At 39.3% G+C, this 27430-nt stretch overlaps 1 protein-coding gene across 3 annotated transcripts in view; it reads left to right on the top strand.

The window, feature by feature from the left end:
* The window catches only part of PTN (pleiotrophin), a 116181-nt gene that overhangs the window by 641 nt on the left and 88110 nt on the right, over nt 1-27430 (top strand). The gene's annotated exons all lie outside the window — the stretch shown is intronic.

Genomic DNA, 27430 nt, shown 5'->3' with positions numbered 1-27430 from the left:
TTGCTCCAGAGGCCAAGGGAGGCATATTTTTGGGGTTTCAGGTTAGGTTAGTTCGGGTGTGCTTAGGTAAGTGAAAGGAAAGAAGTTTTTGTGATGTTAAGCATGCATTTGGGCCGTGTTCCAGCTACCAGCTGGAGAGCAAGACAGGGTGGGCTGGAGAGTGCATCTTTGCTTTTTGTAAAACCTGGAGCTTTAGTAGGTGTGTCTCTGGCTGGGTAGGTGCAAAGAAAGTAAGGCAGCCTGAACAAGCAGCTCTCATTTTCCCAGCCTCTCTCTGATTCTCTGATTGCCCCAGAGCCTGTCAGCCCATGACTCTTAGCTGGCATTTCTAGGTAAGCTGTGGGGGCTTGTTCCTCCCAGTGCTAGCTGACATGAAACGTCTCTCACGGAACTACTGGCACCCGTCTTCCCACCTGACAGCCCAGGAATGGTTCCAGAAATGGTTAGGTCCAAAGTTGAGAAGACACACCTGGAGTCCCATCTCTCATTTGAATGCAATTTTAAAGAACTGCCCAGTACATAGACCCTTAAACTTTTAATTTGACCCACATAAATTTAGGATATATTTGTTACTAATTTACTAGATATTTAGAGTTTCTGAGTTGTTGTTTCTAATAAGTTAAGAAAACATTTTTTGAGAGGAATGTATTAAACTCCTTTCTTAATAGATGGAAAGTGAAACCTCCTCTCTCCTCTCCATACACACACACCCCTTTCTCCATGACATAATGTGACACAACACACACACACACGCAGGAACACACACATGCAGTTTATATACACTCTAGTGTTAACTCACCCTTGTGTCTGTTAAGAGCTGCTTTGTAAGTTTGGGGACACATTCAGAAAATAGGAGGGGTAGGGGTCCTAAGAGGAGAAAATATTAAAGCTGCGGTCCTTGAGCATCTCTCATTTTAAGAGTTATCAGGCATTTTGCTTTAGCAGCTTGAGAAAGGGGTGATGTGTGTGTGTGCGTGTGCATGTGCGTGTGTGTGTGCTAGAGAGAGGGGTCTGGGAGGAGATTTAGAAATCACCAAAAAGAGCTCTGGACTAATAACATAATGAAACATTTTATGATCCTAGGCAAATGTGGAATTGATGAAACAGCAGGGCCCATTTTAGCCCCTTAATTATCCGGGAATGCATTGATATGTAGAAATATTGAAAGTTAATGACAATGAAACAAAAGAGAAGTCTCCCAACACAGAAAATAAAGCTGTATTTTCCATCTTCATTATGTTTCCTTTTAAGTAAATTATGCACTTTAAAGGCCAAGTCGTTTAAAAAATATAGTCCAGTTAAATTCAGAGGAAATTAGAATGAATATTTTTTTCTTCCTTTGGGACATGAGTTATTTCAGACTGGCAATATTTGTACTTTTTCATTTAAATTAGAAGGTGAGATTTTAAAAAATTATATTATTTAAAAAAAACTCTAATGCCATTCTTTTGTGCTTTAAGAAACTTGGGCCTTAAGTTCTCTAATTATACTTTAAATAAATAGAAGGTGATCTTTTTTCTGCCACTGCTCACTGGTTCCCTTTAGGACATCTTTTTCTGCATTTAGTGAAAAGCCACTATAAGGAACTCCCACCTGAAGCCACATATAACAGCATTAGGTGCTGTGTTCCAGCTGTTTGCTTATGGATGCAAATGCATTATGTTCTCAAAGCTAGAGCTTGAGATAAATAAAAGTACTATTAGATACATGACTTTTTAATTATCTGACTTTAAATGAGATATTATAGATAATTAGAGTGATAAGGTATACCTAACTATATTTATAGTCTAATGTGTTATATGTATTATATATAATTCTCTGTTTTTTTAGACCTCTTTCCATGAGATCATGAGATTTGGTTTAATAAACGTATTAATTTATTGATATTTTCCATATGCCTTATTTGGGCTTCACATATAGCAACACATAACAAGATCTACATTTCTTTTTAATGAGCATTTTCATTTTTAAAAAAAATTTCAGTCAAGCCAATGGCCTGGTTTAAAATTTCATAAAAGCCTAGTTGTTGAAAACAACAGAGAGAAATAAGATCCCCAGATAGTTGAATCACTTTTTTTAGTAAAATCAATCTTAGATATCAAATATTTTAACTTTAAATATTTTATTTTTCCTTTGAAGATATTTTTGCTTCCTCACTTACATGGCATTCTCACATGAATTCTGACCATATTCCTATTTGTGATGTGGTGTTTTTAATTACTATTCAAAAATTTCCCACAAAACCGAGTTTACCCGGCTCGTTGAAAATGGTGTGATAAATTAACAATAGATTGAGGGCCTGAAGTCAGAATTCAGAATACAAATTCCAGTTCTCTAAAGAATTATGCTTTTTAATATGGCGGCATAATGATATGGGGAGTTGTTCTTGACTTCTCTCAGGAAGGAGGTGTCCAGACTGAGACCACCCAATGTGATGAGTGCAAACATCCTCCACACCTGAGTGCACCTCAGCCCAGTTGGAGATGTGCTTTTCTCTGGAGCATGAGGCTGAGTGGGAGCTCTCCAATGGCCTTTGTTCCATGGCTTTGCTAGTGATGTTGAGTTGGGCTTCTCCATAAGGGTGAGGAATGTTTTTTCCTCTGGCTTCTGTTCTAAATGAATAGTCGAAGAGTTTTTGCCTCCTTCTGGCACAAGGTCATGTCACTGCTGTGGGAGGCGAAGTAAGATGATACTCAGATATGAACCTTTTTTTATGAGCTGGGCTTGCTTTTTTCCATCCAGAGTCAATTGGCTTAAGTGGAATTTGGGCCATGGCCTCGTGGAAAGTTGTTTTTCCTTCTGATGTTTATGGACAATTCAAGTTTCCACCCACTGGGCTATTTTTCCATCCACTTCAAGCCAGTCTAGTGTGCGGCATAGTTTTCATGGTGTCATTACAATATTTCTAGATTGTAAAATATAACAAACCTCTTTTTCTTTCTATTTTGGCATTTAGTAAATAAGAAATTAAAACAGTAGCTTAAAAGGGTAGCTATGATGGAACACTATCAGAGGGTATTATAAATATGGTAATATTGTGGACTTAATTATGTAGATCACATTCACCACAAATCTCTATTTCTTCAGGGTGGACAAGGAATACAATGACTCCTTCATGTTTGAGATATTTTTAGGGATAAAATTTAATTCATTTTTCTAGGCTTTATTTATTGAACCATTTTTTCATAGTGGGTTGAGATAAAGTGATATCTCAAACAGAAAAAAATCATATCCAGTTTTCTAAAAATAGAAGTCTTAGATTTTTTTCAACTTCACACATAGTGTAACAAAAAATCAAGCGCTGTATATTAATCTTGAAAAAAGTGACTCATAGTAACTGATAATTGGGCTCTTAATTCTAAGAATTGCTCTTAGGAAAAGCTAAAACATAATTTTAAAACACAAATAGCATTCTGTCTCTAACCCTTTGCTCCCTTTTCTTCCTGCTTTTACATTTACCTATTTCTCCTTCTTTTCTCTCATTTCTCCATTAATTCGGTTGCCACTATTTCCCACCCAACAGGTCCCAGAACGTCTTGCCCAATTCCCTCTTGCTATGATGGCATACATTTCTCTATGTACGGATGTACCAGGAATGCCTGCCCATATGTTGGCATTCTTGGAAGCTTGGACCCTCCTAGCTGATGTTTTCAACACCAGTGCCCTCTCTACTGATTCAATGGCATTTTTCCCCCATTTTTTTTTTTTTTTTGATTCAAGACCCTGCCTAAGGGTCAGGCAACATTTTCATCACTGCAATGTTGACCTCATTCTCTTCTCAGTTTCCCAACATCAATGTAGAGGCGCAGCTGGAGTTACTCATGTCCATCACATCGTCTCAGGGTCCTACTCCAACAATACAATTTTTCTTGCTCCTATGGCCAGCCAATTTAACAATATTTATTGTACGTATGTTGGATGCCTAATACTACATTGTGCTGGACAATGTACCATGTTTAAGAAATAGAACATGGTGTCTATCTCTATAGTTTCACAATATCTAATACTTTGTGTTTGGTACGTGGTGTGAACTTGTGAAATTCTTTATTAGAAATGTATTTAAAGGAGATCTCAATTAAAATCCATTATACCCTCACCCATCTCTGGAAAAGATGCTTTAAAAGTCACAGATTGCTAATCCCAACCTTTTATGATTATCTCATACTGTAACCTCCTTGATATGTTATTGTCTTAATGTTTTCCTAATTTCTTTGGGCACTCCTTTTTTCATGTTTTGTTTTGCTTTTTTTTTTCTTGTCTTCCAAATGTGTACATTTATTTCCAAATATTTCAGTTTCCCGCCTTCCTCTCTCCTCTCCAAATGCTTTAGTATTGTCACAACTCTTCTTTGAGCTTTAACTCCTTCACAAGGAAAATTCTCAGATCTGAAGAGAATTGAAGGAAGATTCTCTCTAATGAGCTCTAGACTCACATTTTTAATATTTTTTCAATGAATACTGAAGGAAATCATTCGGGCACAATTCTATTTGGAGGAGGAGATTGAAGTAAAGGACTTCTTGTTATTTTATTTTTATCCCTACCAGACTTTTACGCATAGTGACTGACATACTATATGGTAGGTAGTGTGATGAGGGAAACAGGACAAATAAATATGGCTTCAAGCAGCTAATGATCTACTCAATATATATGTAAGAACATTAAAACACTAATTACTACAACACAGGTTAGAGGAAGATATGTACAATTGTTGCCCTAAGCAGTTCCAATGACAAAGGGATCACATTTTTATGAGAAAAAGGAAAGTGGAGCTCACAAAAGGCTAAATGGTACGCAACGTCTATTTCAAAAGCATTATGTCTGTTTGTTCCTTTAATGCTGTTTATTCTGGAAGGGAAATTGAACTCCTGATTCCTTCGTGTTTTCATTTCACGTTTGCCACATAACGTAGCAGAAACAAATTATTGGAAGTGACAACTTAAGAATTCAGACTGCGTTTATTTAGAATCAATATAATTTTTAAGACATGGCACTCCCTGTAGATGTCCTTTTCAGGAAAATTTATACCAGAAGAGAAGAGTGTCCTTTAATGAAAACATATACATGAAGGGAAAGAAGGCAAATCCTTGTACTTCAGCTGTGGAATTTGGGTGAAATCTTGAGTCGGAAATTGAAGGCACCAAAGGTTTTCCAAGGCAAATGCCCCCTCTAGGTGGAGCTATATTTCTTCCCTTGTCTTCGAAGTCTCCCCATCACCCCTTATAGTGACTTCAGCTCCTCCTTTCTCACCATTTGACACCAGCCCCACCCCATCCAACCTGTGCACCCTATTAAGGCAAGGGCTGTCTCTCATTCTCTCAAGAACCCTAGCATATTTAGCATTGAACCATTGAAGATGGCAAATGAGTGAGAAAATAGGCAGCTCTAAATGCCATTCATTCTCTTTGCCCATGTTGTTCCACCCACCTTGACCATCTGTGTTCTATATGCCTAATCCCCTTGCCTTACCAAACAACCTGGTGCCAATTTCCTGTTTAAGCCCAAGCATTCCCATTCTCAACTTTGAACCTCCAGAAACTTCTCCCACTCTCTTTCCTTCACTCCCTTCATTCCAAATGTCATATAGGCTTGCCGGTTCTCTACAGTGTCTTCCTAATCATATTTCACCTTGATAATTTTAAACTTTTCATAGTTTCTGATTCAAGACTACCTCCAGAATGGAGAAAACCTTACTTACCTCTTCTTTAACAAACCATATTATTCAAAGTGACAAAGCTAGTAATTTGAAGCATTATTTTCATTATAACTTCTATGTAGCTATAAGGCCTTTTTTTAAAAATGTTTCACATTTATTTTTTCATCATATTTTTGTAACTCTACTCAGGTAGATTGAGTGGGATTTTAAAAAAATTGATACAGAAATGCAGGCTTAGAGAAGTTAAGGGGGCCATATTCAATGACATACAGATATGAAAACAAAAGTCTTAAAATTCCTAGTTTGAGTTTATTCCTCTGTAATATAATGCCATCTCTTTCTTAGGCTAATAAATAGATTTTATCTCCCATTTGTCTCTCATGTCAAACCCCAAATCCAATGTATGTACAGTTAGAGGTCAAATAACCTACAGTAGCAGTTCCCTGTCTTCAATGTTTATCAGATTAACTAGCGTCATGTGTAGGTTCCAGCTGCCTGGAGCCCATCTTCAGCAGTTCTGATTTAAGAGGTGGAATCAAGGACCCTGGACATACGACAGGGCATGTGGATACAGATGATACATTAGAAACAGTAGCCTTAATGGCTCAATATTTGAGCTCCAAGGTCCAAAATATTGAGGTATAAACCACTGCACTTCTTAGTAGCTCTGTGACTGTGAGCAAATACTGTGGTCTTCCTTACTTCAGTGTTTTCATCTCTAACATGGGAGCACATACCTACCTTCCAGGATTGACGTCTGAGTAGTAATTGAGAAAATCAATGTGAAGTACTGAACATAGAGTCTGATTGCTGGGAGTGTTTGAGCAGGATGGTGAAAATGATGATCATGGTGAAGCAGCACCAGATGCAAGTCCTCACTTCTTCCCCCTCCTGAATTGCTTTTCTTACTCATGCCCACTTGGCATCTGCAACAAACATACAAGCAAAATCCTAGGTGGAATTCTATGCTTCTTGAAAGGCCTTGCCCCTCCGCATGCTCATACTATTTTCTTCCTTCTCTCTAAATGCAGATTGAAAATCCTTTCTTCTGGAAGAAAACATACGGAGCATGTGATCATGCTCAAGGCCTGGGGGTTGGGCAGGCAAAGTCTCTGATACAGACTCTTTGACCTTATCCCTTCCCATAAGGTATAGGAGAGCATTTTGCATACAGAAGACTCCCAATCCAAGAGACAGGCACTTTATTGCTGACCTTAGTGATGCTCATAACCACATTCTCTCTGACCCCTGCTGACAGAGGCTTCAGTCCAGGGAAGGAGTTAAGGTTTGGAGTCAGGAACCAGCATCTCACCACAGTCCGCCTGTTGTTTGGTATGGGCTGCTGGATGTGCCACTGAATCTTCTGAAATCTTAGGTTTTTTAGCTCTAAGTGGGAAATGATGATGATGTTACTTGTTTTGCCAACCTCATAGGTTGGTGGTAAATGTCAATGGTCACGACGCAACATCTGTAAGCTCTAAACTGTTATACTGAACATGAACTGAACTTAATAAAGTCAGTGGGGCAAGTTCTGCCTTTCTGGTTTCCCAATCCTGCTATTGTCATTGTCATTTTCTCAGGACACACAGAGATTGCCTAAGTTGCTTGAAGGTAAGTTTGACTGACAAAGTGAGGAGGAGGTAAGATGTGCGACAGGAATGAAGAAAAAGAAATGAGTCATACTAAAAAAAAAAAAAAGCGAGAAGACATCTTAAATGAGGCTGAACTGAAACAGGCATGCTTTCTTTTACCTCAGATTATGTTATATTTCCTTCTGAAGTGTCTTAAAAGCTACATGTCACATTTTTTAATTGGTTATTCTCACTAAATATAAGCCTTAGTAATTGGCTAACAGCAGTTCATTTACATGATAGCTGGATAACTGTGCTTCTCAAACTTTCATGTTCATACCAGTCACCCAGGGTCTTTGCCAAAATTCAGTAGGTCTCCAGTGAAATCTCAGAGTCTGCTTTTCTGCCAAGCTCCCAGGTGACTGCAGTACTGCTAGCTTGGCGACCTCTCTTTGAGTAGCAAGCCACAACGGTTTAATTCAACAAACTTGAGGGAACAGGAGACAAATCAGAATGCTCCAGTCATGATGTCCATGGCTTAATAAAAACGATGAGGATCATTGTCAATATGTTATATGCAAAAGCTTCTAAAACTTACATCTTTGTGACCAAATAATATTTACAATGTATGATTATTTATAAAGAAAATTGCAGACACCACCTGATTTGCTATTGACTTCACTGAAGTTCCCTTAAGTGTAAAAAGCCCCTGGCCAGATGTTGCACTTGGGCCTCCTTACCAGTGCTTCTGATGGGGTCTTTCTCGGAGAGGGTGTAAGTGATCCAAATGTTGCCTTCTTCATTTGCTTTAAAAGCTAATGAAAAGTGTTTAGAAAACTTCATTTTTTTTTTATTATTATTATACTTTAAGTTTTAGGGTACATGTGCACAATGTGCAGGTTAGTTACATATGTATACATGTGCCATGCTGGTGTGCTGCACCCATCAACTCGCCATTTAGCATTAGGTATATCTCCTAATGCCATCCCTCCCCCCTCCCCCCACCCCACAACAGTCCCCAGAGTGTGATGTTCCCCTTCCTGTGTCCATGTGTTCCCATTGTTCAATTCCCACCTATGAGTGAGAACATGTAGTGTTTGGTTTTTTGTCCTTGCGATAGTTTACTGAGAATGATGATTTCCAATTTCATCCATGTCCCTACAAACGACATGAACTCATCATTTTTTATGGCTGCATAGTATTCCATGGTGTATACTTGCCACATTTTCTTAATCCAGTCTATCATTGTTGGACATTTGGATTGGTTCCAAGTCTTTGCTATTGTGAATAGTGCCGCGATAAACATACATGTGCATGTGTCTTTATAGCAGCATGATTTATAGTCCTTTGGGTATATACCCAGTAATGGGATGGCTGGGTCAAATGGTATTTCTAGTTCTAGATCCCTGAGGAATTGCCACACTGACTTCCACAATGGTTGAACTAGTTTACAGTCCCACCAACAGTGTAAAAGTGTTCCTATTTCTCCACATCCTCTCCAGCACCTGTTGTTTCCTGACTTTTTAATGATTGCCATTCTAACTGGTGTGAGATGGTATCTCATTGCGGTTTTGATTTGCATTTCTCTGATGGCCAGTGATGGTGAGCATTTTTTCATGTGTTTTTTGGCTGCATAAATGTGTTCTTTTGAGAAGTGTCTGTTCATATCCTTCGCCCACTTTTTGATGGGGTTGTTTTTTTCTTGTAAATTTGTTTGAGTTCATTGTAGATTCTGGATATTAGCCCTTTGTCAGATGAGTAGGTTGTGAAAATTTTCTGCCATTTTGTAGGTTGCCTGTTCACTCTGATGGTAGTTTCTTTTGCTGTGCAGAAGCTCTTTAGTTTAATGAGATCCCATTTGTCAATTTTGGCTTTTGTTGCCATTGCTTTTGGTGTTTTAGACATGAAGTCCTTGCCCATGCCTATGTCCTGAATGGTATTGCCTAGGTTTTCTTCTAGGGTTTTAATGGTTTTAGGTCTAGTGTTTAAGTCTTTAATCCATCTTGAATTAATTTTTGTATAAGGTGTAAGGAAGGGATCCAGTTTCAGCTTTCTACATATGGCTAGCCAGTTTTCCCAGCACCATTTATTAAATAGGGAATCCTTTCCCCATTGCTTGTTTTTCTCAGGTTTGTCAAAGATCAGATAGTTGTAGATATGTGGTGTTATTTCTGAGGGCTCTGTTCTGTTCCGTTGATCTATATCTCTGTTTTGGTACCGGTACCATGCTGTTTTGGTTACTGTAGGCTTGTAGTATAGTTTGAAGTCAGGTAGCGTGATGCCTCCAGCTTTGTTCTTTTGGCTTAGAATTGACTTGGCGATGCAGGCTCTTTTTTGCTTCCATATGAACTTTAAAGTAGTTTTTTCCAATTCTGTGAAGAAAGTCATTCTTAATATGAAAAAGATATATGTAATATATTTCCTTAGTGTTAAGAGTCTTCCCTTCTTTCACATTTTAACGTCTATAACTGCATTAGACTCTTTCCTTCCATACCATAACGGAACTAGAGCAGGAATCATCCATCTTTGTGACTTCCTTGAAGACGTTGGGGCTGCCCAGAGAAACAGCCAGGGCTTTTTGCTTCAGAGTCCAGATTTAATTAATAAGGAACATATTGTGGTAACAGTCTTAGGTAACACAGAAAATCTTCACTCAGGCTAGAACAAATAGAAGCTATCTTAGTCTGTTTTGTGTTGCTATAAAGGAATACCTGAGGCTGGGTTCTGTGTAAAGAAAAAAGTTTATTTGGCTCATGATTCTGCTGGCTGAAAGTTTCCAGATTGGGCATCTAGTGAAGGCCTCAGATGGCATCCACTCATGGTGGAAGGTGAAAGGGAGCAGGCATCACACAGAAAGAGAGGAAGCAAGAAAGACAGGAAGGTACCAGACTCTTTTTAACAATCAGCTCCTGGGGGAACTAAGAGTGGGAACTCACTCACCCACCCTCCCAAAACCCACCAGGGAGGACATTAATCTACTCATGAGGGAATCTACTCCCATGACCCAAACTCTTTCCATCTGGCACCACCTCCAACATTGGGAAATCAAATTTCAACATAAGGTTTGGTGGGGACAAACATCCAAACTATAGCAGAAACCATGTAAAACTTTAGAACAGTGTTTTCATAATGGCTTTCTTATTTGATGTGAATATGGCTTTTTTCAAGACCTAGCCCTGGGGTCATTGTGCCCAGTAGCAGAATTATCTCTGAGGTTTTAACATATGGTGGCCTTAATTTGTGAGCTTATGAACATCAGATTGTTGGCTTAAAAAACATACTTTGGTCTTGAAAGAACTGGATTTCAAGGGTCAAGTCAGCTCCTCAAAACATATTTATTACAAAAAAAATTGCCCTCTCTGTGCAATGTATTTCTTTAGATATGTTCCAGGGAATTCAAATGAGCCAGCCAGAAGCTGCTAGAGGAGAGAAAACAGGTAGTTTATTAGATTATTTTTAACAGGTATCTGTGCTTAAATCTTGAAACAATAAAATAAAGCCTTTCTTCCCATTATTTTTTCTTATTTACAATATACATTTCATTATTGAATAATGTTTCTAGGAATATGCAGAATCTCAAATATAGCTCAATGCAGGTCAAATGTGTGAAAAGTTTGATTAATTTTAACCATGTGAAAAATAATGAAATATTGTTTTTTTTCCATTATGATGTTTCTTATTAGGAAAACACAAATGTACCTGAAGAAACACATTATTTTTCCCATTCTAGAAAAATACATGTTCGTGCTGCAAGATATTCAAATTTTATGAAAAAGAAAACTTACTTACAATTCTTGAAATAGGCACCACTGTTAGCACCCTGATATACCTTTACAGTTTTTCTGATGTAACTTTTAAAAATAGTTAGATGTGTAATTGGGTGTCCTGCTTTTTAACAGTGTTACTGATGCATGCAATATGTTTTAACAGCTATGCACATATTAACATATGCACTTGATTCTACCAAATGAGCCAATTAAGATGGAAATTCAATTTATTTAGCTTGGTATGGGTAAATTAGAATCATAAAAAATGCTAAGTAAATTAATGTTATGAATACTCATAAAAGAGCCAGCACTGGAAAAATGCAAGCAAACAAACATCTCATAAAGCAAACAAACAAATAAAAGTCTTTGTCCTTGCAGATGTGCTGTTTAGATGGGAACAAATAATCCTGGAGAACTCAGTGTGTGCCAATTAAAGGTCAAGCTGAGTACACAAGGTCTTTCTTGCCCTAAAGGACCCTTCCATATATCTAAGGGTAAAAGTCTCCCCAGGGAAGACACAGCTGCCTGGTCCCACCCAGGTTGGATCTAACCCCTTAGCTCCTCTCAAGAGCCTGAGAAGCTTTGGAGTTGCTGTGAGGCCCAAGGGAGTGGGCCTGATGCACTGCAGGTGGGTAAACTGCAAGATCAGCAAACCTCTTTGATGCGTGTCGCTCCAGGGCTTGGCATCCTTCAGGGAGTTATTTGCTCTGTTATTATTTGGAATGACTAGTGAACAATTGGCTCGAGTTTAAAGTGAGTCAGATCAAATTTGGGTTTGACCACCACATTCCCGATCGCAGAGGAGGAGTGAAAGTCAAATGCGTTTAGTATCTGTGCCAGTATTGGGATTCCCACCAACTTTGGCCTGAAGTGATTTTTAGCCTTTTTAAATTGCGGCTTTAGTCTGATGGTTAGGGAATTACAATTTGCCTTCTGATACGTGATATCTGGGGATTTGAAGATGTACTTCAAGGCTGTAATAAATGAATTTGATTTGGAGAAGCAGATTAGAAGCAATTCAGCAGGAATAAGTGGGTAGATGTGGATTTCTACCAATTTCTCTCTAAACAGACAGATCCACATTTCCTAAAAGCAGGCTGACTCTGTGGGTTTCTAATGTCTCATCCAGTGACATTCTTTCACAAGATGTTAAATGGAAGCCCTTTATGTCAAAGGCAGCAAGACCAATAAGACCAAAGAAACAGCATTGGACTTGAACTGAGGCTTTAGAGAAAACATCCAAGAATCCCATAGATAGAAGCCCCATTCCTGGACAGAGGAACTTCAGACCTCACATAAAATTCTATTAGATAGCATTGAGGCTTCTGCCACTAAAAAGGAAGTATTGAGCATGCCATAGGGTCCTTATGGCCCATCTGGCTGTCATGGTGTATCCTAAGGAGATTCCTCTAGGGTGGATTTGCCTTCTTTGTTTTCCACATCTCCTCGGCTCCAGGTGCCTCTTGCCATAAAAGTCCCATGAAATCACTCCAGCTCTGTGGAGCAAAGCTGGTCCTCTTCTTGTTTTTCTCAGAGGGAGTGTTTCAAGACAAAGCAATATCTGCTGTTCTAGTGAAAAGTTCCTTCCCAAAACAGGGCCTGAGGAATCTTGGGTGCAGAACCCGGAGTTGGACAATCTGGTCCCTGAAGCCAACTCTTCCATAAACCTTTCTACCGTCTAACGCATTGTTTTCATTCATGTCCTCCCCACCTTTAGTGGTGGATCATAAAAGCAGGAGACTGAAATGTGCTTTTTGTGGGCTGGAGCACACCAGGTTTCCTTCAGCCAGGGCTTTGCTGCACATGTGCCTTCTAGATTTGGGGGCTGGCTTTCTGCCTTGATTGCTATTTGCTGTAATGTGTGATGTTCAACATTCTGTTTCAATTCAGAAAGAAGTTTAGGTTGGGTATGTCTCTTCTTCTTCTTCTCCTTCTCCTTCTCCTCCTCCTCCTCTTCCTCTTCCTCCCTCTCTTTCTCCTTCTCCATCTTCATTTTTTTTGAGACAGGGTCTTGCTGTGTTGCCCAGGCTGGAGTGCAGTGGCACGATTTCAGCTCACTGCAACCTCCACCTCCTGAGTTCAACATTTCTCTTGCCTCAGTCTCCCAAGCAGCTGGGATTACAGGCGCATGTTACCACACCTAGCTAATTTTTGTATTTTTAGTAAAGATGGGGTTTCACCATGTTGGCCAGGCTGGTCTTGAACTCCTGACCTCAGGTGATCCACCCACCTCAGCCTCCCAAAGTGCTGGGATTACAGGTGTGAGCCACTGCACCTGACCAACTGGCATTATTTTCATTTGGAGGTTTCCATAAGAAGCTACTTCAATTGCTAATCTTGCATTACTGTCTTTTATACTTAAAGGAAGTCACTATATTAATTTTGAGTTTCACTGGCTATGTTTCTTGTTGCTGAACCTCATTGTTCCTACGATTGTCTAGGTCTTTCACTTTACCACTTCCTGAATATGCATTGAGTATGGATATTCCTGAAAATGTTGGAGTACCCACTATATGCCAGTTGCAGATAGTACTCAATCCATGCTTATTGTTGCATAGAATTGGAGTAACCTTTTACTACTTTCTCTTCCTCTCTTGTCCCATGTCTGGACCTTCAGAAACTCTGGCAAGAATTAATATTAACTGGCTGCCCTAGTGCAAAATTGTGACATGAGTAATCATTTTCCTTGGCATCTCCTGCTTTTTTCTTCTGCTCTGTCCTTTGTACTTAGATGATGGTTCCCTCATCAGTGCTCAGGTACCTGGAGCCAAGCTTCTGCTGTTGTCTGAAGCCATACCTTGTCCTCTACCTTCACCCTGGACAGTGGCGTCCCTAACTTCCCTTGCTGTGTTTTGAGGACCCATGGCAATAAGTCAAAATCACGACCTGCCAGCACCTCTAAAACGTTGTTCCTAGGAACTACCAAGAGCAAGGAGACTTGCTCCCTTATCACCAACTAGTTCTAGAAGCTGAAGGCCTTGCTTTCTGTTCTTATTATTTCTCATCATTTAAAATTTCTGAGCACCATTCACCAGCATTAATAATACTGTCATAATAGCTGATACTTATTGAGTGCTTTCTATACAGTGGACAGTTCAATACTAGAACTTTACATTCAGTGCTGGGTTAAATGCTCCCAACAGCCCTATGGGGTAAAGACTATTTTTCTTCCTAAATGAGGGAACTGTATCTCAGAAGTAACTTGTCCAAGATCAAAAGCTAGTAAAAAATAGAACTGAGGGAGTAGTCCAAATATTTCTAACCACAAAATTCTTAAACGTCATACTCTTCTACCTCCATTTCCCTATTCAATGTCAAGGGTCCAGTGAGTATTTGAAGATATTTTGGTTCATGATTCCTTTCTTCCCTCTAGCCAGTATCCAGGAATATTTCTTCATATTATGTCACTTATTTCTACCTCCTTATGATCAAGAGACTACCGTGTCTTGGATAAGGAATGTTGCTGTTAGATTACCCTCCTTGATTGCATATGATTGCCCATTGTTTAATTCCCATTGTTTTCTGAAACACCAGTTGGCCTGGCATGGTGTTTCAACATGCCTGCGCTGAGGAAAGGGACCGCTGGGAGTACAAGCAGGAGGGTGTCTAGGAGCTGCTCAGTCTGTTTCTCCAGCCTGCCATCACCTGACTAAATTGTTTGTTGGATTGCTGTGTTCTATCCCTGGGGGAGGCCACAGTGCCGGGTTTGTTTGTGTTGAGAGTCTCTGGCTTTGATTAGCAGCTAGTTCCAGTGCAGCTGAACATACAATAGGGACCAAAGGATGGGAAAAAAATCCTGCTACAGTTTCCCATTGGAAAGCATTCACTGTCAAGCTTGGACATCCAACAGTGGGACACAGATGAACAGAGGCTGGGAAAGGTTAGGTGATGGATTCTCCATGCCCTGCAGCCTGTTGTGAGTGATAGGTCATTCCTTTACATGAGGCTTGAGCCTCTATTTCTCTAAAATGTCTTTTATGATTCAGGTTTGAGACTGGTATTGATGTAGTTTGACAAGGGGCAAAACCTAGAAAGCTGCAAAGCATGAAGGAACCCCAGGATTACAAGAGCTAGGGTAAAAGCAGTGATCTATCTTAAAGGGCTAGTCACACAGTAAAAATTTTTAAAAGGGTCTTTAATCTGGCAGCATGGAAGAAGTTAAAATAACTGTAACTATAATTCTACAGCTGAAACAGGGAAGTAAGACATTTTTATTTTATAATATAGTTAGTGATTTCCTTACCAAACTGATAATATAATTTTTATTTCTTCTCACTGAATTAAATATTAAATCTACTGCAAGTACCCATACCCATCATCCAGTAGCTGAATAACAAGGTGTCCGCCTGAAGTCAAGAACCTCGCATATATCCTTAGAGGGCTGCTTCAGTTGTCAAGGATTTTTAATCAATAGAATATCTGAGACACTGGGCATGTTCCAACAAGACACTGTCCATGATCCTGGCCTGTAGGCATCTTAGTTTCATCCTCATACAAGGGGACAAAGCAGACTTAGAGCTGGAAAATCAAATGTAAAATGAAATGATAAAAGAGTGGTTTAGTGGTTTTTTTTCAGAGAAGGAAGACATTCTGGTCTGGAGTGGAAAAGGGTGGCTGCATGTAAAGGATAGGATTTTCTTTTCTTTTTATTTTAGAGATGGGGTCTTGCTATATTGCCCAGGCTGGTCTTGAACTCCTGGCTTCAAGTGATCCTCCTCCTGTCGCATCCCAAAGTTCTGAGAAAGGGTAGGATTTTCAAAGGCAGGGTGGCATTGTGTATGGCAGAAAGATATGGGGAAAGCATCCCAGGTAACACATGAAGAAAGAGGAAAGCCAAAGAGATGATCCAAGGCAAGACCTCAGAGACAGAAAACAGAGGGGCCTGATTTGTGCAGAGAGTGAGTGGCCAAGAGTGGAAGCAAGGGTTAGAAAAAAAATGTTAGGAATGATAGCAAGATGCTTCAAGTGAAAGCTAAGCTGCCTGAATTATATCAAGTTAGATTGTAAGGAATCACTGAAGGTTCTCCACAACAGAGAAGAAAAGAATTGGTAAAAGTAAGGCATAAAAATATTATTTTTAAAGAAGTAACAGATCAGAGGTGGAGAGAATCAGTTAGGTTTTAAAAAGTAATGCTTTGTGTACCAACCCTTACCCTACCCCTTGATCCTTTTACATTCTGGAAATCCTGTGCATACTTCAATGGTTTGCTTAAATACCATCACGTCCGTGAAAATTTTACCTTTATTCCCCTAGTTAAAATGATTACTTACCCCTTTCTCTGTTTCACAACTTTCTATGGTTTCCTTTTATAGTCATTCATTCATTCATTCATTCATTCATGTGTTCATTTAAAAATATGCAATGCACACAGTGAGCTGGGCTCTATGTTAAGTATCAGGAATACAGAGATGAATATGACACAGTCCCTGTTTTTGAATAGGACAGTCTAATTGGGGGGAGCAGGCAGGCACATGAATAGCTAATCAGTGAAATTTCAGTGCAATGAACTAGATATGCACTTGTAAAAGCCCATTGGAGAGACATTTTAGTCAGCTGAGGGTGGATTCAGGGGAGGCTTCCAGGAGGTAGTGTCTCCTAACTTGTGTTTAAAGACGGAAAAATATAAGGAAGAAAGTGTGAGTTCTGGTGGAAGCAACGGTGTGAATGCTTACTCATTCTTATATAACAGTTACTTTAAATGACTATCTCTCCCCACTTCACTATAGATCTCTTAGCCAATACTTCATACAATAACAGATGAATGAATAAATAAATGAATTGCTGATGCCTTGGTGTAAGTAGGTAGTTAAGACAGATTCTTTCTGGACACGCCATGAGGTAAAATAAAGGCTATCTGTAGTCTAGACATTATAATGGGAGGTGAGTACATGAAGGGTGAGTAAACAATGAGATGTTGACATTGATCAATTTGGGAGAATTCTAGTGCCATTGATAGAAAGGGGAAATGTAGGGGAAGAGCTGATTTGGGGTAAGAGAGTGTTGCAAGCCTGAAGGAACTGTGGAGAGACAGGATTATCCTAAGAACTGAGCATGAACTACGTGCAGGCTTCTGAGGTCTCACTGAACTGTGGACACCCTCAATGCCTGGGAGGCCTTTCAATGAGAAGTAGCCTCAGGCTTATAGCACTTGGTAATTGGTGACTGGGCTCCCATCCAAGCTGCAAATTTCTAGTCTCATTACTGTACCTTCTTCCTCCTGAGCATTCACAACATACTTTCTTTAGAAAATGTGGTAAGACCATATTAACAATTTTTATTTTCTGAGAAACGTTTTTTATTACTTTGCTTCTTACTTTAAATGTTCCTTGGATGCATCAGCTCTCAAGAAAACTCTATAATCACGTCTAGACATTTCACATGCACATGGAATGGTGTGAGGCCATATCTTCCAAAGGAGGCCAATTGGCCGAGGAGAGGCTTCTATAATTTCAGTAACTGCATTTTAGATTTGCACTGATTCACTCATGCAGAGATGCCAGCTCTTTTCTTGAAACTGCTCATTTTCCTATGCTCAAATGAATGACCTTCTGCCAATCATACATGGAGTCATTATTTCTGCAGCCAGTGGAAAAGGTAGTTACTCATGAAACTCAACCCTAGGGTGACAGTGAAAGCCAGATTGTTATGGCTTGGTAAATATTGATTAAAATATGTGGAGAAAAACAAAATGCTGGGCTTCCATCAGAGGCAGAAACAGTCTCTTACGCTCCTTGTTGAAAGGGCCCCTGCCCTGGGTGGGTGTTTTGTGATGGTGATGTTGCTTCTTGCTGTCCATAGTCAGCACCTCCTCCTCCTCCATGTGCCCTGCTGGGATGTGAAGACACTCCCTTCCTTTTCTATGTTTTCTTTATCCCACTCCAGGCATCCTTCTTCCTAGGGAGGGCAGAATCAGTGGTAAATGGATCATTTTCAGTTTTCTTCCTTTAAAATTATTTTTTCAGCTTTGCTAAAAGAAAAGAATGCTCAGGAAGTAAATATTGTCTGGTTTCCAATCCCCAATTTAATTAATTTAATTATCAGCCAGAAGAGACAGGAAATGTCCTGGGGACAGAGATCAGACAAGATCTTTTCTAAGAAAGCCATTTAACACAGGGCATATTATATTTAATGTTGTTCCAGATTCAGATTTAGTCAGCAATTCCTGGTCCAGATAATTTGGGGCCTGGGAGGGTAAAATCTTGCAATTTCACTGAAGCTCTGCCTTATCTGTTTCCTTTGACAAATCAGGAAGCTACTGCAGGATGAGCCTATTACAGTACAATTAAAACTCTTTTATCTGCAGATAACCCAATTGATATTTCATACTCTGTTTCATACTCTGAAACAATTCATACTCTGTTTTGGCTTTCCATTAACAGCTAACATCCATGTAATATTTTACTATTCATAAATTGCCTTCCTATATCTCATCCCATTTTATCCTCTAAACAATTCTGTGAGATCCATTTTAGTATTATTACCCTTTCCATGGATGAGAAGGAGGAGGTTCCCGGAATGGAGACTTCTCCAAGATTTCTTCAAAAAGGGAGCGTGACAGTTGCCTCACTGACCTTACAGGATCTTTGGAGGGAATTATCATAGCCTGTGAAAGTATTTTGCAAAAAATTTTTTTTTAAAGTTGGCGTTTTGTTATTTTCTGTGTGTAGATTATTTGGCTTAAAACATCAGCTTACACAATCGTAGAACATTGTCTCTTAAAGAACAATTTACCTGTTCTTTAGAATCTCATGGGGCTGTGGTCTTAAAGTGCCCCATACTTTATCTTTGAATCAGAATTTTTAGATGAGGGCTTAGGAAGGTTAATTTTTATTTATATATATATATATATATTTTTTTTTTTAGAGACAGGGTCTCGCTGTGCTGCCCAGGCTGGAGTGCAGTTGCTATTCACAGGCATAATCATTGCACACTACAGCTTGAGCCCAGGAATTCACTCCTGGGCTTAGGCGATCCTTCTTTCTCCACGTTCCGAGTAGCTGAGACTATAGGCATGCACCACAGTGCCCAGCTTAAGAATGTTAATTTTTAGCAAGGCCACAGAACTACTTTCAGACACACTAAAGTTTGAGAGCCATTTTGTGTGTGTGTAATGTATTTGGCATGTATCTATTGAAAATACGACCTACTATGGCACTAGCAGTCTTCCAGAATTTGTTGGAATATAATAGATTCTATGTTCTAGACCAGCCTCTACAACTGGCTGATTTTGTATTAAATCACCTGAATTTTTCAGGCTTCTATTTCTTCATTTGTAAAAAGAGGGACCTACACTAAAAGATCTCTAAGATCCCGCTAATTTCTTTGATTCAGTGTCTATGATTTTCCTAGATTATGATCTGTGGATTCTCTTCTCTCTCCCCATGGAATACTCTTCTGATTGTGTTTAAGTTGGTGGCTCTGCAGCATCAGCTTCACCTAAGAACTCGTTAGACATGCAAATTCTCAGCTAGTACCCCAGACTCTGAGGGTAGGGCCAGCAATCTGGCCCTTTAATAAGCCCTCATGGTGATTCTAATACATGATCAAGTTTGAGACCATTGAGATAATCCTGATTAGTAAATTCAAGCATATAACTACACAATTATAACATTTTGTTTTCTTAAACTTAGGCTATGGCTATGACTAAATATCTACTGCTGTCTGTCTCACAGGGAAAGACATTAAGAAAGCAAAATCCCTCTTTGTTTTTCATATGTGACTTCCAAGGGTAAAAACTCAACTTTCCATGTTTTGAAAGTAGCTTCTTTCACACGTTAAGGTATTCAGACATCATTTGAAAGTTTGGCAAACAAATGAAGTTTTAAATTACTGACAGTCTTCACTTTACCATAGTAAAATTAATTCACACCAGTCCCCCAACAACATAATTTATTAATATATTAACTAAAAGTATATAAAATACTTAAACTGCATAAATACAAATTTCACTGCTAGCTGCTCAATCTACAAATCACGACATACATAACAAATTTGCTTTATAGTTGGTGACCCATCACATCCCTTCTTTCATAGTCTGTCTGTAATTGGTCACTGTGAATCTGTTATTCACTTTAGGCACAGGCAACAAACCATGTACTTTTGTTGCCTCCTTGTCTCACAATGATAAATTCACAAGACGTTTTTCAAAAATTGGTAATCCAAAGAAGAAATTGGACAACAAAGATGAAAGTGCAGGCAAGAAATGAGAAATAATTTAACACTGGAAGTGAAACTCAAGTCAAACATAAGTGGAGTTACAGAAGTAACTGAAGGTAAAAACATTGATGCTGCTGCCACTTGAGAGACTCTCCATGTGTGGCCAAAGGCACTTAGTAAAGGCAAATTAATAGCTATAAATAAGGAAATCGGATATGACTAAGAGGATGAAGGTGTCCTGAGGGAATTGATGCTGGCAGTAACTCACTTTAATGGATTCTTGGATTTATTTTATGACACTGAAAGAGTGAAGAATAAGTGAAGATTTGGAAGCTAATCCAAATCTAGAAAGGTGTATGATGATTTGCCAAGGCACAGAAAAATGCTTATTCTGTATTGTAATGTGTACTATGAAAAAAGAAAAGCAAGCTGTTCTAATGACTCTTGATAAATACTTTGCAAAACCAAACACTTTACATCTCAATATTTCTAATGTTTTATGTGGCTGTATACTAAATAAATATCAATTTTACAATATTTTAATTTTTCTATACATTTATGAATAACAGAGTTTTTAATGATAGGTCATAAAAAAAACCATAATTTTCCTATTGATAATTAAGGTTGATCTTAAAACAAGGTCAGTTTTATGGTCCTAAACTACTATGCATAGCAAGAACTGCCTATGTATCTCAAGTTTCAAATATAAACACTTTGAAAGCAAGTGTATTACTCCAGAACTCGTATGTCACTCCTAAAAAATAACTATATGAACTGATATGTTTTATATTTTTAAAATGGGCTATAGATGTCACCAGTTGAAAACATCCATCCATTGCTTCCCTCAATCAAATATTTATTGAATGCCCACATGTTATTCTTCTAAGCCCTGATAGCACAGGAGTAAACACCTATTAGGTACCTGCTTTCATTGAGCTTTCATTCTCAATTAAGGAAAAGCAAATAAGTAGGCAAAATTTCAGCAAGTAGTAAGGAAGAAAATAAAAGAGGATAATGAGTTAGAAAATGAGTCTACGTACGAGGGAAGGAGGAGTGGTGGTTTAGGAAGGAGAGTGCCAGGGAAGGCCTCTAAGCTTCAGCTAAACATGTTTCTGTTCCTGGGCTGAGATAAAATAACTGTTTCAGTGGTTAAGTCCAAAGTTCTTACTTTGTAACTTATTGTACAATGTATTTTTGAAAATTAAATATCAATATTAAACTTTTTTTTACTTATCCTAGTCACATACGGGCTATTTTAAGTAAAACAAATTTTCAAAGCCAATAATTAATTTATAAATAGAACATTAATTCTAGGCTATGGTAACTTTCCATAATTTAAGCATTAAACAATATTTCATTTTTGCTAATTACATATGTTTAAATCTGGAGCCACATATTTGAATTCCAAAGGCTGTGGCCATAGCGCTACTGAGAAATGGTTATTAAATAGTGTTGTGACAAGAAGAAGAAATTATTTCTGGTAGTGATTAAACAGAAGAAAAGCCACCCAATCTTCATACCAAACAAAAATCACATTGTCATGGAAAAATTATAAACCTATATATAAAATATCTTTGAGCATCTACCATTTAAGAACGTGGCATCAATGATAAACACTATTAGTGCCAGAAGAAATATTGCCACTAATTTTGCAATTAACACATGAGCATGAATAAAGACATTGGATTACCTTTTTTAGGTGATGAAATATGAACTGTGAGAGGGAGAAGTCAATATAAAAGATGTGGTTAAAAACGGTATTAAAGCCAAAGAAAGATGCAAACCATATTTGGTGTAAAGGATTTTATTCTTTCAAAACAAACATCTCTTTGATTCTTAGCCAAGCTGTGAGCAGGTATAGTGCCTTCCCGTAAGCCAGTTTGACAACTGGTATTAACCTCAGAGTTCAGAGGAGAGAGAATGTGGTGAACATAGAGGGTCTTTGCTTGTTTAGCTGCGCATGTGTTATATAATTCAGTACCACCTGCAGCATGAAAACAAGCTTGGCAATAGCAAGGGAGCCCTAATAGCTGTTGGGTCGTTTCCTTAACTGTCCATTAGCCTGGATGCTCTGAACGGGACACCTGTGGACACAAAGTACATTGTTGAATATTCATTGTAGAGCCACAGCACAGTTGACCTCAAAGCTTACTTTGAGTCTGTGAAAAATAAAGCCAGAAGTTATAACACAGAGGGTTCTTCCAATCCCAGCTTGCTTGGCAAGATGAATAACCACCATATCAAGATGTGTGAAGAAGAATGACAAGGTATCCTGTAGGGCAGGTTGACAATGAACTGCAGGACTAGAGAAGGCAGAGCAGGTTTCCATAAGGCAACTGCTGTTAGGAATAAAATTCAATTGACAAGCCAGTGTCAGAAAATCATGAGAAAGCATATAATGCAAACTTGGAAAAAAATCCCCAAACCTATTATGTTATGAAAGTTCATTTTTCTCTATTCCGTATTTGGAATCCTTTTTTTAAAAAAAATCGAAATTTTGCTTTAGTTCTCTTTCTCCTATCTAAACACCTTCCCAGGGAATTTTTCCCATTTTTATTTCTGTCAACAATAGCTTTAAGTTTGCCATGGAGCAAAAGTGCTCCAAATCTCTATAATAAATGCAAGTCACTGCATACTTGATTGTGCAAGGAAGAGTATCAAATTCTAAGAGGAAAGCACAGTACTAAATTTCCTAGAAGTGTGAAATGATCCAGTTATAGTTGCACTACAGTAGATGAGCGAGTTAGAAAATGGAGTCTTCATTTTAAAGTTGACACTAAAATGTTCTGCTTTAGAGAGAGATTTTACAGTCCTATGTGTGGGTCTTACTCTTTCCATCAGGAAGGTAAGAAGTAAGTATGAGCATTGGGAAGAGACAGTGCCTGTGAATGTGTGGGCGAATTATGGTGAAAGATGAGTAGAAACAGACAAAAGTAGAAGACTGTTTTATTCTCCCATGGTATAAAGGTATAAGATAATAATCACACAATTGAGGATGCTCAATGATTGTCATTTAAATATGAATGCGTATATTTATGTCTTCCAAACTAGCAGATACATATCGTGCAAGGGAATTTTGGAGCTTGAAAGAGAGAGAGATTTGTTTTCTGCCTTTTTGAATATCCTGGGAACATGGACATACAGACATGTGGCCTCTTAATTAGCAGAATACATGTGGAGGGGATTACTTAGGAGTATGAGTATGGACTGAAAAACTGACCTAGACCACATAAGACTCCCTTTGGCCCTTGGATGTTACACTATAAGCTACTTGAATGCTATCCTAAATGTACAAGACCATAATGTCAAGGAGTCCCAGCAAAGCTGTATGAAGCTGGAGTGCAGGTACCCGCCCAGCCCATTCCGGCAAAAGTATTCAGGTCTTGCCCCCAGCTTCTGGGTCTCCAAGCCTTGGCAGTTTGTCCGGCTTCTCATCTGTACAGGTTTGAATACCCTTTGTGGACACACAGAGACATTTTGAGATCCTGATAAAATGGAAAACAAAACCCCACAGAGGAGACATCCTGGGTTTTCCATTTCAATGACTATAGAGGAAGCTGAATGGCCAAAAAACGATCTGCCAGCTAAACAAGGAGGACTGTGGTCTTGGTGAAATGACAAAGAGATGTTCGCTTTCAGCCCCTTGGAGTGCCTTGATTCAATGTCAAGTTTTAAGGAACGACTCCCCAAAGAACTCTGGGGTTGTGGGTATTAAAGTAATGCCCGCTTTGGAGACTTAAGCTTTCTGAGAACAAATGGAAGAAAGTAAAAGGTTACCCTTTGTAATATCTCACATTTACCAAGCCGGAGACTGATAAATGCTCTATCTTTATGACTCAATTAATTCTCACAAGAATTCTGTTAAGTGTGGAAACTAATTAATCCCATTTTACAGATGAGGAATTCGAGGCTGAGGGATGTTAAGTAAACTGCAGAAGGTCTTTGGGTTTCAAATACAAACACTTTGAAAGCAATTATTTCCTATTACTCCAGAACTCAAGTAGTCAGCGATGATGCGGTGTCTGTTGAACTAGAGAGCTTAGGTCTTTTTAGGTGGACAAAAAGTAGAGAGTGGTGGACAAAAGTAGAGAGAAAGATAGATGGATCAGAAAAAAGTATCCCTACAGTAATTTAAAAAGGAAGAGACACGACAGCAGTCACTAAAATGCCAGAAAGCAAACAAAGAATCTTGGTGTTGGTGACTGTGGTGGGGAGGGAGAGTTTATTCTACTTACTGAGGGCAATGCTTACCGCTTTTACATACCTTATCTCACTTGAGGCACTACTATTCCATTTACAAATAAGGAAACTGAGGTCTCAGGCAGGTTAAGTAGATTTCTCAATGATTTCAGCCAGTAATTAGCAAAGGCTAGATTTGAACTTAGGTTGTCTGACTCCAAAATCAATGTTGTGTTTACAACTTCATGGTGAATGAAGGCCGACACCCAGAAAGATGGGGAAGGAGGATCATATCATTCAGATAATGCCTGTAGTCATTTGTTCATTCACGTATTCATTTGCAGCATACACATTTACTTGTCTCATCTTTCAAAGTCCTGGAAATAGAAAGTTAAATGAAACTTAGAGCCTACCATTTATTTTCTTAAAATTATATACGATGAGCACAAATATATAAAAAAGTTAATACTTAATATGGAGCCACAGATGATAAAATGCTGTATGAAAGAATCTGTAGGATTCTACCTGGTTTTTCTGCTCTGAAGTCTCTGGAATTGCTGGAGTTACAATTAGGGCCAGCATGAGAGAGATGAAGTGTTGAAATACCTCGTTCATTCACAGCCTTTTCTTCAATGTGCTCTCAGCCACTAGATTACTCTTTCATTTATCTATTTTTAAGACGAGTCTCACACTGTTGTCCAGGCTGGAGTGCAGTGGCATGATCTCAGCACACTGCAACTTCTGCCACCTAGGTTCAAGCAATTCTCCTGCCTCAGCCTCCCAAGTAGCTGGGATTACAGGCATGTGCCGCCATGCCCGGCTGATTTTTTTTATTTTCAATAGAGATGAGGTTTCACTATATTGGTCAGGCTGGTCTCAAACTCCTGGCTTCAAGTGATCCACCCACCTTGGCCTCCCAAAGTGCTGAGATTGTAGGCGTCAACCACTGTGCCTGGCCATGATTACTCTTGTAAAGAAAGGGTCAAGTCTATCTTGTCTAGAAAATTTTCTTTCAGCCCTGTTGCCTACCTGGCCACCCACTCCTTGAACTCCCAGGGTACTTACTCATCCTGAACCTCGCTCACCTGTCTTTGGTCCCTCATGCCTCAGTTGACGCATCTTCCTGCAAAGACTATAAACTATAATATTTGAGAGAGGGACGACGCCTTCCCCCACCCCCTGAAAAAGAAAACCAGAGTTCTCTACAATGCAGTATTGTTTACATATTGAATGCCCCACATATAATTATCATTTAAGTACAGGATTCTTTCCAGAAGGACCTATACAATTCAGAGGCTGAAAGAAAGTAAACACACGATCAAAATAAATACAACAAATGCTGTAGGATGAGAACATTTTACAGTTTCTGGGATGAAAAGGAACTCAGTAAAGTTCCAAAGTCTATAGAATTTCCCAAAGATGGCACTCGCATGTGTGTGGTCAGGAGATGTGAAGTATAGGGGTTGCCACATGGGGGATCTCTAGGATTCCTCCCACACTCTTTACCCAAATACACCCACTTCTCAGTTAGAAAATTTAAAGAAGTCATTATGATTTTGGAGGTGGTTGGGCATTTATAAAATTCTTGATATTCAAATTTAACTTTCACTAACCACATAGGAAAAAAACCTAAAAATCATATTCTGATTTCTGCACCGAGGGTACCCAAAGGTGGAATGAAGAAAGCCCTCCATGGCTGGAGGCAACTCCCAGGAGCAGAGGAAGCAGAGCCTCCATCTGAATGGCCAGCCTCTGCTCTCCCTGACTCACCCAGGCTGATTTTCATCAAGCCTGACATATGGAGTGACAGATTCACAAACACAGCCTCAGAAACACTCTAGGTGACTGATGTAATTTCTGATTAAGATTGCATGCATTTGTGGAAATGAGAGAGTGGGGGAGAGAAAGAGAGAGACCACCAACCTGAGAGAACCCCACCTCCAATGGAGAGGCCGGGCTTGGGGACAGACAAAGCAGTTAATTGTGAGCAGTTCCACTAAGGGGCCTGGGAAACTCCAGCACCGAGGGGTGGCTGTGACCCATTTGGCACAGGCGCCACTGCCTTGCGTATTTCCACATCCTAGACGGTCAAACACCTGGGTTAGCTCATGAGTGCAGCCCTGTTCTTAGAGATTTATGATGTTCACCAAACCCGGCAGCCGGCTAATTTGCTGGAAAGGTAATGCTCTGGCAGCCCAGTCTGCAACCCAATGCTCCCCAGGAGGGCTTTCCTCTCCTGCTTATGCTCTTGCTGAATTGCCTGGCCATTTTCTGCAGAAAGGAAAGTAATCTCCACTCTCTTTTGGGACGGCTCGATCCTCTGCTATCTGGCATGGGTCATTTTCAAAATCTGCCCCCTCCTGTTTGAAAGGCATGAGGCCCCTGTTATTAATGAAAGGTGACCTTGGCCTGCCTTTATAAAGTTCTCTTCCATTACACCACTTGACAGATGCAATCATGAAAAATGCTTCAGTCTGAATTTCTCAGGAACATTTGTTAGGCCTCCAAAGAGACTTTCTTGTAAGACTTATGTTCCCTGAATATGGACGATGCCCTCAAGATCAAAATTCTTGGGGTAGAAAATGAGGTGTAGGATTTGCACCTTGCTCCAAGTTTGCACAGAAATGAATGGAGAGACTGAGAATGGAGCTGAGGCAGTTTGAGTTCAGGGTCCTCAGAATTTTGATTTCTAACAAGTTCCCAGGTGACGGTGATACGGATCGTCTGGGAAAAGTATTTCAGACCTGAAGAGAGAATCTTGGAATGAGCTGCCTTGAGAGCAACAACGGCCTTAAGAGACGATTCTGTTCAGAGGTTTACTGACTATATCCAGTGGAGCCTGAGGATTCTGACAAGGTGCCTCAGGGTAGATGCAGCAGGCAAGAGGAGATCACCCAGTTAGCACAAGAAATGATCAGAGCAGATATTTTTATCAGTTGTGTATTTTGGGGTTTTAGACATGGTTTTATTTGATAGGAGGTTTTTGCTACTTAAAATAAAAGTGAAGCTACCAATCTAGTAGGGTGCATTTTTTTCAATATGCAAACCCAGAGGCAGAGGCAGAGACTTAGGATCACAGAACTGCATACCTAGGCCATCCCAG

The sequence above is a fragment of the Pan paniscus genome, chromosome 6 (assembly GCF_029289425.2).
Source record: "Pan paniscus chromosome 6, NHGRI_mPanPan1-v2.0_pri, whole genome shotgun sequence".
In the NCBI taxonomy this organism is placed as follows: Eukaryota; Metazoa; Chordata; class Mammalia; order Primates; family Hominidae; genus Pan; species Pan paniscus.
The sequence above is the reverse complement of the archived record's forward strand: the minus strand, read 5'-3'. Positions and strand labels throughout refer to the sequence as shown.